The sequence below is a fragment of the Eumetopias jubatus genome, unplaced genomic scaffold (genome assembly GCF_037043125.1).
Source record: "Eumetopias jubatus isolate StellerSeaLion01/CBP00866 unplaced genomic scaffold, mEumJub1_p1.0 scaffold_10, whole genome shotgun sequence".
In the NCBI taxonomy this organism is placed as follows: domain Eukaryota; kingdom Metazoa; phylum Chordata; class Mammalia; order Carnivora; family Otariidae; genus Eumetopias; species Eumetopias jubatus.
In genome coordinates this window covers 26337663-26350365 of record NW_028274816.1, presented here as the reverse complement: position 1 = coordinate 26350365, position 12703 = coordinate 26337663, and positions in this window count along the sequence as shown.

The window sequence follows — 12703 nt, the reverse complement described above, 5'->3', positions numbered from 1 at the left end:
ATTAACATAACAATAAAAAAATTAAAACCCTATCCAATATCAGGAGGACATGGGCTTGGAATGGTTTTACCATGAAGAGTCTCCTGATTGGAATACGTCTGCAGGCAGGATGGAACAGACTTGTGTTGGATGATACAAAATCCTTGTCCTCACTGCCATCACACTGGAACACGCAAACCTCCGTGGAATTGTTAGCCCCTGGAGCCTATTCTCTGCGTTCCACCACTAGAGAGATCTCAGACTTTACATTCCTCCTCCAAACCTTTGGATAGCTTCTCATTCTACTTGGAAGAAAATCCAAACTTTTCATAAGTCCCCACATGACCTGGCCCCTATCAACCACCTAGACATCACATCCTACCATACACCCCTCATACTCCACACTTGACCACACTGGACTTTTGGGTCCTTGAACGACGAGCCAAACTCATCTCCACTTGAAGACCACTGACCCAGATAGATTAGGATCATAGTTCCATGCCTTTCCAACTACTTAAATTGGGCAAATTACTTAGTTCTGTGCCTCAGTTTCTCATTGGTAAATATGAGAATAATAATAATAATAATACCAATGTCACAGGGTGGTGGTGATATCTGGGAAATGAACATACATGAAGCACTTTAAACAATACTGAACATGTAAATGTTCAATAAATGTTAGCTATTATTATTTCTGGTTCTGGAAACTCTTGTCTTTTGTACCCTTTGTTCCTATTATCCAGAACGGTTTGCATGCATGAGCATGGCTACTGGGCAAACTATCTTACAGAGAAACTATGTCCAAACAAGTCAGTTATTTCTTGGTAAACAGAGTGGTTTCAAGTACACTAATAACATTGTTCTGGTTAAACTTTTCCCTTGGGGATAATATTAGATAATATTAGATATACAGAAAAGTTGTAAAGATAATACAGAGATTTTCTGTATACCCTTCACCCAGCTTCTACTAACATTAATATAACCACAGTATAATTATAGAGACTAAGATATTAATATTGGTTCAGTACCTACCTAGACTACAGATTTCATTCATACTTCACCAATTTCTCCACTAATATCTTATTTCTGTTCAAGAAGCCCATCCAGGATACTACACTGTATCTACCACTAATAATATTTTAAATGATGATTTTATTAAATAATCTGGCTTTTGACTTCTAAAATATGTGAGTGTAAAGATACAGGGGTATATTTAAATTGCAAACTTATACCATATGCAAGTTGCAGACCTTCCCAAGTTCTCTGTGATCCTCCCTGCCTTAATTTTTTCCTTATCACTGATTCTATCTAACATGCTCTCACATTACATCAGATCTGAGGTTCCATCGATTGAAATGTGTATCATCGTTTTATATACAAAAGAAAAAAACGCTAGCAATTACAATTGCAAAATGCTAACAGTTGTAAGATATATCTCAATTTCTGAGATATTAACACATGAAAAACTGTGTGTCTTAAAATCTATAAAACATGGTATGCATTTTACAGGTTCTATTTATTGTCTGTTTGCTTCATTAGAATGATGATTCCATGACAGCAGGATTTTTGTCTGTTTCCCACTCAACGTATCCCTGGTGTCTAGCATACAGTGCTCAAAAAACATTTGTTAAATGAACAAATGAATAATAATATAATACCAGCTAATATTTACTGAGCATTGTGTCAGGCATCATTCCAAGCTCTTTATTTGTATTAACTCTTCTGATTGTGTTGGATATTTTATCAGAAAGGAAATTTATCATAAATAAGCAATAACCAGACAGTAGTACTTTTCAATACCTAGCCAACCCAGAACATAAAATTAAGCAACTGAAAGAAAAAGAGATTATCTAAGGGCACCTGGGTGTCTCAGATGGTTAAGCGTCTGCCTTTGGCTCAGGTCATGATCCCAGGGTCCTGGGATCGAGTCCCGCATCAGGCTCCCTGCTCCTTGGGAGCCTGCTTCTCCCTCTGCCTCTCTCTCTCTGTTTCTCATGAATAAATAAATAAAATCTTTAAAAAGAAAAAAAGATTATCTAAATATCTTCTTTAACAATGAACTGAAAATTAAAAAATAAAAATTTTATTCATTAACAAATACTGATCAAGCACCTCTCTATTCTTGGCACTTCTGCAAGTTCTAAATACTTTACAAATGTTAACTCCTCTAATTCTCACAACAACAGGAGACAGGTAGTATTACAAGGCACAGAACCCAGGCACAGAAAGGTTAAGGAACTCGCCAAAGGTCACACAGCAATTAAATGGCAGAGTCAAAACTTAGGCCAACGCAGCCTACTCTAGCATTAGCATTCTTAGCCACCAGGCTATACTGCCTCATAGCCACTAAAACATCCTACCCTGTGGTCATGGCACTTAAGTGACAGTTAAAAAATCAATAAAGCAATAAAAATCATTAACTTTTGTGACCACCCCCTTAGCCCCTTAGCCCCTGGTTAATTAGGCCATTCAGTTTGCTGGCCAATTATCAAATGACGAAAGGAAGGCAGAGCCAATCTGCTCTGGTTGGCTTTTGTTCTATTGACATTTGCTGAGTGCCCTTGATGTGACAAGCACTGTGATAGGCACTGGGGAGAGATACATCAAGAGGTTTGTAGACAGATGATCACCACCATGGAAGCCTGTAGAAGATTCAGGATGCTCCCCCCAGAGGAGCCGTGAAGGTTTTGTTGACCCTTGTATGGAAACCTGAAAAAGGAGTCAGTTTGCCAAGCAGACAAGCAAAGGAAGCCTGGACTCACTGCCCTGCAAACCTCCTGCCCTCCAGACCTGAGGCCAGGTGGATTCCTTCCCTTCTCTTTACAAACTGATTTTCAGTCCCCTAGAACATGAGAGCAGCTCTGGTTCCCTATCTCTCTGCCAGAGCAAATATTGAGAAATGTCCAGCTCAGTGACTTCAGTGTTGCACCTTATTGCGTGTGTCACAGAATGGATCCATTCCCCAACCCCCGGCTGCCCAAATGACAATCATGGGGCCGAGGCAAGACAAGTCCCAGTAAATCAGAGTGGGGAACAACGAGGGGCTGCCGAGGAATGCAGACGGTGAGAAAAGAACAGAAAGGGTGACCAGAGAACGATCCTGCAGTTTCCTGCACACCAGGGCGCAGGAAGCACAGAGATGGTGATGGAATATTGCTTGATGTCAGATCAATAATCCATCCCTGCAAGATATGTGAATGCCATCTGTCTCCCAGGAACCCCTGTCTCCTTTCTTTAAAAATAAATAAAATAATAGTTACAAGCACACACAAGAACATACATCAGCGTTTCTCAAGAGATTTTGTATATGACCAATCTATCAAAGTGACCAATAAATTTGCTTACAAAAGTTAGATTTTTACGGCTCTATTGATTTTTTTAACTACCATTAAGTTCCCACTTAGATGTCAGTGAGCCCTAACATGGGAATTATTAACTGCAATGCTTAAAGTGTCTTGCGAATATTTGATCAATGTGTTCCTGGCTTGTGCTTGTGCCAAAGTGTGGACTCTGGGGCGCCTGGGTGGCTCAGTTGGTTAAGCGACTGCCTTCGGCTCAGGTCATGACCCTGGAGTCCCGGAATCGAGTCCCGCATCGGGCTCCCTGCTCGGCAGGGAGTCTGCTTCTCCCTCTGACCCTCCCCCCTCTCATGCTCTCTCTCTTTCTCATTCTCTCTCTCAAGTAAATAAATAAAATCTTTAAAAAAAAAAAGTGTGGACTCTGGGAAAGTGTATATATCTCTAGTTCTTTTCATGTTTGTGCATTTCTGAAGGCAGGGGCCATATCTGTTTAACTTGTTTTATACAGTGCTAGGTCCATGCACAAGGGAATACTTAGTTCAATTTAATCAAGAGGGAGATGCTTATTTCCAAGAAGGGGTTAAAGTAAGAGAACATTCACACATCTCAATTTTTAAAAGAAACTCATAAAACATATATAATTTACAGAGTGCCGAATAAAACAGACCAAAATATACATCCTAACTAATAAAAATGACGGGGTGCCTGGGTGGCTCAGTAGGTGAAGCGTCTGCCTTCAGCCCAGGTTATGATCCCAGGGTCCTGGGATCGAGCCCCGAGTCGGGCTCCTTGCTCACCGGGGAGCCTGCTTCTCCCTCTCCTTCCTGCTCGTGTTCTCTCGCTATCTCTGTCACACTGTCTCTCTCTCTCTCAAATAAATAAATATTTTTAAAAATAATAATAAAAATGACAATTTGGGCAAACTCATATATTTTGGCTTGTTGGCACTGAGTGACAATTCTCACCTGGGGACAATGACGGGGGTCTCAGGTTGGCAGGGTCAGAAGAAAATTGCAGCACAGCCGGAGAGCTTCAGCTTCCAACTGTTCTGCTCCACACATCTTCAAGCCATGTCTATCAATGATTGTTTTCTCTCTTTAAAAAAAGAAAAAAAATGTTCACGGTCATGCTTCCCCTCTTGTGCACAATATAGGAGGATTCAGGTACAAATGTATACAAGAGAAAATAAACTAAACTAACACATAGAACTTATTATTTTAAAGATTTATTTATTTTAGAGATTGAGAGAGCGTGAGTGGGGGGAGGGGGAGAGGGAGAGGGAGAGAGGGAATCCCAAGCAGGCTCTGCACTGACTCAAGGCTCCATCTCACGACCCTGATTCACGACCTGAGCCAAAATAAAGAGTCAGGCGCTCAATGGACCAAGTCAGCCGAGCACCCCTATAGAGAACTTATTATATGTCAGTCTGAATTCTAGGTGTTTCATTTATATTAACTCATTTAATTCTTACAACCACCCTATGAGTTCAGTTCTGTTATTATGCTTACTTACAATGGAGAAAAAATTTTCACTTCACTGAAGGAAACCTAGGTCCACAGAGATTAAATATCTTGCTCATTTACAGATCTATCAGGTGGTGAAACCCAGGTAGTCTGGCTCCCAAATCTATTGTAACCACTAATCAATGACCAAAAAGACCTTCAAGAACATGCCAGTCACCTTTATCTTTATCATGAGTGGCTGTGGACTTGGATGCTTAGTAGGTGGTACAATTAACCTCAAGATTTCTTAAAAACCACAGCAAAGGGGCACCTGGGTAGCTTAATCAGTGGAGCCTGCGACTCTTGATCTCAGAGTTGTGAGTTTGAGCCCCATGTTGGTTGTAGAGATGACTTAAAAATAAAAATCTTAAAAAAAAAACTTACTTTATCGGGTGTATTAATGTGTATGTCATGTGCATTTTGGTAACATGATAGTTAATGGAGACTCCCTCCTGAAAGCTTGGGGACCTCTGATGATACTCAAGCTATTTCTCCAACTTTTTCCAACCATCTGGTACCTACAACTGCCTCCTCCATATTTGATATCCGAGAGGTAACTTAAACTTAACACATCCCTATTAGCAAGACCAATCAGCACTAACTGCTCTAAACAATCTCCAGTCTCAGTGGCTTAATGAAATTAATGTTTATTTATCAAGCACATAAAGTTTAAAGCAGACATTCATGGTTGGGATTTCTCATAGGAAGCTTTCTTCCAGCAGTGATTCAGAGATCTAGACTCTTTCCATCTTGTGGTTCTGACATTTTTACCACATAGCCTCAATGATAACCTGCTTTGGGGGAAATGGAGGTAGGAAAGACAGGGAGTGAATGTAGAAAAGGCAGAATCATTCTTTTTTTTAATTAACATATAATGTATTATTTGTCTAGGGGCAGAGGTCTGTGATTCATCAGTCTTATATAATACCCAGTGCTCATTACAACACATACCCTCCCCAATGTCCATCACCCAGTTACCCCATCCCCCTCCCCCCTCCCCTCCAGCAACCCTCAGTTTCTTTCCTATGATTAAGTCTCTTATGGTTTGTCTCCCTCTCTGGTTTCATCTTTTTTTTTTAAGATTTTATTTATTTATTTGAGAGGGAGAGAATGAGAGATAGAGAGCATGAGAGGGAAGAGGGTCAGAGGGAGAAGCAGACTCCCTGCTGAGCAGGGAGCCCGATGCGGGACTCCATCCCGGGACTCCAGGATCATGACCTGAGCCGAAGGCGGTCGCTTAACCAACTGAGCCACCCAGGCGCCCTCTGGTTTCATCTTGTTTCATTTTTTCCTCTCTTCCCCTATGATGTTCTGCCTTGTTTCTTAAATTCCACATATCAGTGAGATCATATGATAATTGTCTTTCTCTGATTTATTTCGCTTAGCATAATACCCTCTAGTTCCACCCATGTCATTGCAAATGGCAAGATTTCATTTTTTGGTGGCTGCATAATATTCCATTGTATATATATACCACATCTTCTTTACCCATTCATCTGTCGGTAGACATCTGGGCTCTTTTCATAGTTTGGCTATTGTGGACATTGCTGCTATAAACATTGAGGTACAGGTGCCCAATCAGATCACTACATTTGTAGCTTTGGGGTAAATACCCAGTAGTGCAATTGCTAGGTCATAGAGTATCTCTATTTTCAACTTTTTGAGGAACCTCCATACTATTTTCTAGAGTGGCTGCACCAGCTTGCATTCCCAGGGCAGAACCATTCTTAATGGTCTCAAACTGGAAGTGACGCATATCATTTCCTCTTAAAATCTATTGGCAAGAACTAGTTGGATGGCCGCATATCTATTACATTCTCCCCTGAAACCTAGTTCTCCTTCACACTTCACTTACCAAGTGGATAATATCCCCATTTGGATTGGTTATCTATTAATGCAAAAGAAATTGCCTCAAAACTTAGAGGCTTAAAACAACAATAAAAATTTATCATCTCTCACAGTTTCTGTGGGTCAGGAATTCAGGAGCAGTTTAGTTGGGATATTCCTACTCTTGTGGGAAAGCTTTGAGTTTCTCACCATTAAGTATGATATGACCTTTACATTGTTTTACACATACTCATCATCAAGTTGAGAAAACTCCCCTCTATTCTAGATTTACCAGAGTTTTTATCATGAATGGGTGCTGGAGTTTATCAAATGGTTTTTCTGCATCTATGGATATGATCATGTAGCTTTTCTTCATTAATCTGTTGATAAGATAGGTTACATTAATTAATTTTCAAATGCTGAACCAGTCTTGCATACCTGAGATAAATCCCACTGGGTCATGGTGTATAATTCTTTTTATACATTGTTGTATTCGATTTGCTAATATATTTTTGAGAATTTTTACCTCTGGGTTCATGAGAAATATTGGTCTGTAGTTTGTCAGGTTTTGGTATTAGGATAATGCTGGACTCACAGAATGGGTTAGGAAGTATATCCTCTGGTTGTATCTTTTGAAAGAAATTGGAGAGAACTGATATACTTTTCTTCCTTAAACATTTGGTAGAATTCACCAGTAAACCCATCTGGGCTTGGTACTTTCTGTTTTGGAAGGTTATATATTGTTGAGTCAACTTCTTTAGCAGATATAGGCCCATTCAGATCATCTATCTCTTACTGTGTAAGTCTTGGCAGATTGTGTCTTTCAAGGAATTGGTCCATTTCACCTAGGTTATCAAATTTGTGAACACAGAGTTGCTCATAGTATTCGTTTATTATCTTTGTAATATCCATGGAATCTGCAATGATACCCCTCTTTAATTCTTGATTGCGCTGTGCAGGGAGCGCGATGTTGAGCTCAATCTCGGGACTCTGGAACCATGACCTAAGCTGAAAAGGCAGATGCTTAACCAACTGAGCCACCCAGGTGCCTCTATTTCATTGATTTCTGCTCTAATTTTTATGATTTCTTTTCTTCTGCTTACTTTAGATTTGTTCTTCCATTTCTAGTTTTCTAGAGTGGAAGCTTAGATAAGTGATTTTAGATCAATCTCTCTTGGTGAATGTTCCAGGTGAGCCTGAGGGGAATATGCACCCTCCACATTGGTTGGATGTAGTTTATAGATGTCTACTATATTCCTAATCTTCTTCTTTGTACAAGCATAATCTCTATGTGTACATATACATACACATACAAACAGTAAGTACAATTTGCGTAAAGTCCCTTGAATATACAGGTATAATTTGCATCGCTATAATCTGATGGTATACTCTATGCATCAAGTTTTTTTAAATCACACATTTTCATATTTTACCTTAATCTGCATATTCATGACTTTAATAATCCAAACTGTTGACATATGCTTGGAAAACTTTACCTCTGCCTGAGTACTACCACTTTCCAAAGTGAGGAAAAGGAAAGCCAGAATCACCAAAGAGACTCTAAGCACTATGGAGAGCATTAATTTCCCCAAATTCTATGACTTCTCGAGGTCCTACTAGGGGGAGCGTACTAGTTTACTAGGGCTGTGGTACAAAGTACCAAAAACTGGGTTGCTTAAACAACAGAAATGTATTGTCTCAGAGTTCTAGAGGCCAGAAGTCTTAGATCAAGGTGTCCATAAAGTTGGTTCCCTCTCAGAGCTGGGAGGGAGAATCTGTTTCATGCCTCTCCCCAGCTCATGGTAGTTTACTGGCAATCTCTGGCATTCTTTGACTTACAGGTGCATCCTCTTGCTCTCTGCCTTCATCTTAACATGTGACTCTCCCTGTGCACCTGTCCGTGTCCAAAATTCCCCTCTTAATAAGAACACAAGTCGTATTGGATTAGAGGCCCACTCTACTTCAGCAACAAATTACACCAGCAATGACCCTACTTCCAAATAAAGTCACATGCTGTGATACTGGGGAGGGAACCCAATTAACCCAGAACAAGGAGCAAATAGGAGGGTTGGTGTGACAAAATGGAAAGATATAACAGAATGCGGTTTCTAGTCTTAGGCTGTCGACAAGCTATTGCTGACCTTGAGCAAACTGGGCAAATAAGGGAGATCCTATAGATGATACCAAAGCTTCTCTTCCGGTCCTGTTGTTCTCAAAATAGCATTGCTGTGGGAAGACTTAAAACGTAAAGTTTTAAATTAGATGTTGGATTTGAAACAAGCCATCAACTCAAAAGAGAGATCTTTTGAGAGGACTCTAGAATGAAGAGGCCCAGGACACAAGGGGCAGGGTCCCTGGGACTGGTTTGCAAGAAGAGTTGCCCTCACCACACATGGTGTCACAGGACCATTGCCTTCAGGCTGTGATCATTTCCAGCCTTTTTGGAGTTGCAACACCCAACATGTTACGGTTGTTTATTTGATTTTGTGACACTGCCCGTTACTCTCCACCTCCCCAAAGCTTCCCTCTCCCCCAGCCCCAGCCCAAAGGAACTGCCAAACATGGGCTTACTTTTAAAAGTTAATTAGGTCTTGCAAATTGTGTCATACCCTAAGATAATTCTATCCCCTTTGTCAAGGATATAAACAAAAGCAGATGGCCACTGGGCATAGAAATGGATGGAGGAGAGAATACTTTGGACCATCCAAAGGACGATCTTTAGGAAATTATAAATTATTATTTTTTAATACCATCTTACACTATTTTAAAGCACTTTCACAATAGGAAGTACATAAATTTGGATGTCAAAGTTACTGGAAAAAATATAAAACACTAACGTTATTTGGAATAAAGGGTTATAGATATATGGGTGGTTTTTTATGGGTGATTTCATTTCTTCTCTAGATCCTTCTCTATTTCAAGTATTTCTACTATAGTAAGTGCTGCTAATAATCCAAAATAATAATATTGGCTTAATTTATTTTTAAAGATTTTTCATTTATTTATTTGACAGAGAGAGAGAGAGCAAGAGCTCAAGCAGTGGGGGAGCGACAGAGGGAGAGGGAAAAGCTGGCTCCCCAATGAGCAAGGAGCCCAACACGGGGCTCACTCCCAGGGTCCTGAGATCATGACCTGAGCTGAAGGTAGTCACTTAACCACTGAGCCACCCAAGCACTCCAATAATATTGACTTTAAAAGATGAAGTTTATTCCTCCAGTCAACAAAGGTTTACTGAGCACTTACATGCCAGGCACTGTCACAGCAGTAAAAAAACAACAGCTCTTGTGGGGCTTCTGTTTGGGGGAGGGGATCATTAGCACAGATCACTTGTTCGTCTGTGTAAAAGTTTACTTTGAGCAGATTTTTTGGGGTAGGTGATATAAGGGGGAGGGGGTCACATGTGCCCCCCAAGAAGGAAATCATGCTGAATGGAGAAGTCAGAAGGTGGTGAGCAACACCCTTTGTCTGTGTCCAGATTTTACTGGAAACTGGTTCTTGAAGTCAGAGCTCCACCCTCCCTGGTCCCAGGCTGCCTCTTGTACTCAACTGCCTTCCTGGGGACATTGTGAAACCAGAGCTGGGAATCACCCATACGTGGGTGCTACTGGTCAAGGTGGTGCTAAGAACAGGACAGGGCATTCTGCTGACGTCAGTGTGCAGAAAGCCAACAGCTGATGCAGGTGTCATTCCTGGGCAGGCCAGTGGGTTCCCTCTGAGTCACCTTTGAAGGCAACTGGTTGGACATTTAGTGAGATGAAAAGATTGAAGGAACCTGTTTTTGTTATTACACGTGTGTTACTACTGATGTCCTAAGATTCTGAGAACTGCTAGTGTTTGCTAGCGTCCCACAGACTTTTTCACTGAACACTATAATGGAAACGATGATGCTTAGAGGGCAGAGGGCATTACCAAGAGTGCAAAGCCCTGCAGAGGCCCAGAACAGAGACAGATAATTACCCAGGACTTTGATTTGCTAGGGCCATGTTTCAGACATGGACCACCAGAGTGGCCCTTCGAGAAAACAAAGTGGTAAGACACATCACGACACAAAAATATCCGTATTTCCTGGAGGGAAAAATGAAACAAGACAAAACCAGAGAGGGAGACAAACCATTAGAGACTCTTAATCTCAGGAAACAAATTGAGGGTTGCTGGAGTGGGGGGTGGGGCGGGAGGGATGGGGTGGCTGGGTGATGGACATTGGGGAGGGTATATGCTATGGTAAGTGCTGTGAATTATGTAAGACTGATGAATCACAGAACTGTACCCCTGAAAAAAATAACACATTATATGTTAATTTAAAAAGTCCGTATTCCCTGACCCCAGAAATCCCACTCCTGAGAATTTATCCTAAAAAAGTAAACTATTTCTGCATTAGCTATAATATTGTAGCATTGAAAACATCCTAAGTGCCACAGTTGGGGAACAGCTAAATAAACTGTAATAACATCACTCATTTAACGAATACACATTATAATAACTAGTATAATCACAATTGTAAAGGTATATATTACATCATAGAAAAGTGTCTGTATTAGTTTGCTAGTGCTGCTATGACAAAGTACCCCAAACTGGGTGGTTTAAACAACAGAAATTTATTGTCTCACATTTCTGGAAGCTAGAAGTGCAAGATCAAGGTGTTGGTAGGATTGGCTCCTTCTACGGGCTGTGAGGGAAGAGTCTGCTCCAGGCCCCTCTCCTGGGCTTGCCAAGGACTGTCCTCTCCCTGTCTCTTCACATGGTCTTCCCTCTATGCATGTCTATCTCTTTAAATATCCCCCCCTTTTTTTTATAAGGACACCAGTCATATTGGATTAGGGGCCCACTCTAATGACATCATTTAACTTGATGACCTCTGTAAAGACTCCATCTCCAAAGAAGGTCACAGTCTGAGGTACCAGAGGTTAGGACTTCCATATATCTTCTTCATTCCTCCCCAGAAAGACATAACAGTGTTTTACGACATAACGGTGTTTTATGAAATAATGCTAAGAGAAATGGTAACAATAGCAAATTCTCACTTGACATTTTCTATGTCTCGGGTAGTGTTATAAACACTTTAAAAATGTTAACTCATTCAATCTTCACAGCACCCCTATGAGGTATTAGTATCCTCCTGTTGCCAATGAGGAAATTGAGGCATAGCAACGTTAAGTCATTTTCTCAAGGTCACGTAGCTAGTAAGTGGTGGAATCAGGCTTTGAATCCAGGCAATTTGGCTCCACAGACCAAACTTAACTTCCTCATCATATTGCAAAATGGTATGTGTTATATTTACAACAGTATTAAAATATGAAAAAAATATATTTCTGCAAAGTTTTAATAGAATATGCAAAAATGAAAGTAGTTTGTAATTATGAGGGGTTATTTTTTATGATGTTACGTTACTTTTACAAATAATACATACACATGCATTTAATAGACTTTTCTTAAAAACAAAGAATGCTTTGAAATGTCTCCACAATCTGAGAAAATTCTTAAGGATACCATACATCAAAAGATTAGTGATGGGGTGCCTGGGTGGCTCAGTCAGTTAGGCATCTGCCTTCGGTTCAGGTCATGATACCAGGGTCCTGGGATCAAGCCCTAAGTTGGGCTCCCTGCTTGGCAGGGAACCTGTTTCTCCCTCTCCCTCTGCCACTCCCCCTGCTTGTGTGCACGCTCTCTCTCTCTCTCACTCTTAAATAAATAAAACCTTTAAAAAAAAAAAGATTAGTGATAACAACCATTGGGGATAGTCAGCCCCCACAATGGCGCCAGTGATCCTTGCCTTCCAGTGGTCATGCCCTTGCATGGTCCTTCCACATGTAATAAGGGTTGACCTGCATGACTGATGATTCCACTGAAGAGGTGATAGCATGTGACTTCTAAGGCAAAGGTCAAAAAAAACCCCCCAAAACAATGCAGCTTCCACTTTGGTCTCTTGGATCTCTTGCTCTGGGAAAAGCCAGGTACCATGTTTTGATACCCAAGCAGTCCTATGGACAGCCCCACTGAAGAGGAGCTGAGGCCCCCCAACAGCAGCAGCATTAACTTGTCTACCATGTGAGTGGATGACCTTTGGAGCAGATCCCCCGGCTAGATGATGGTAGCCCT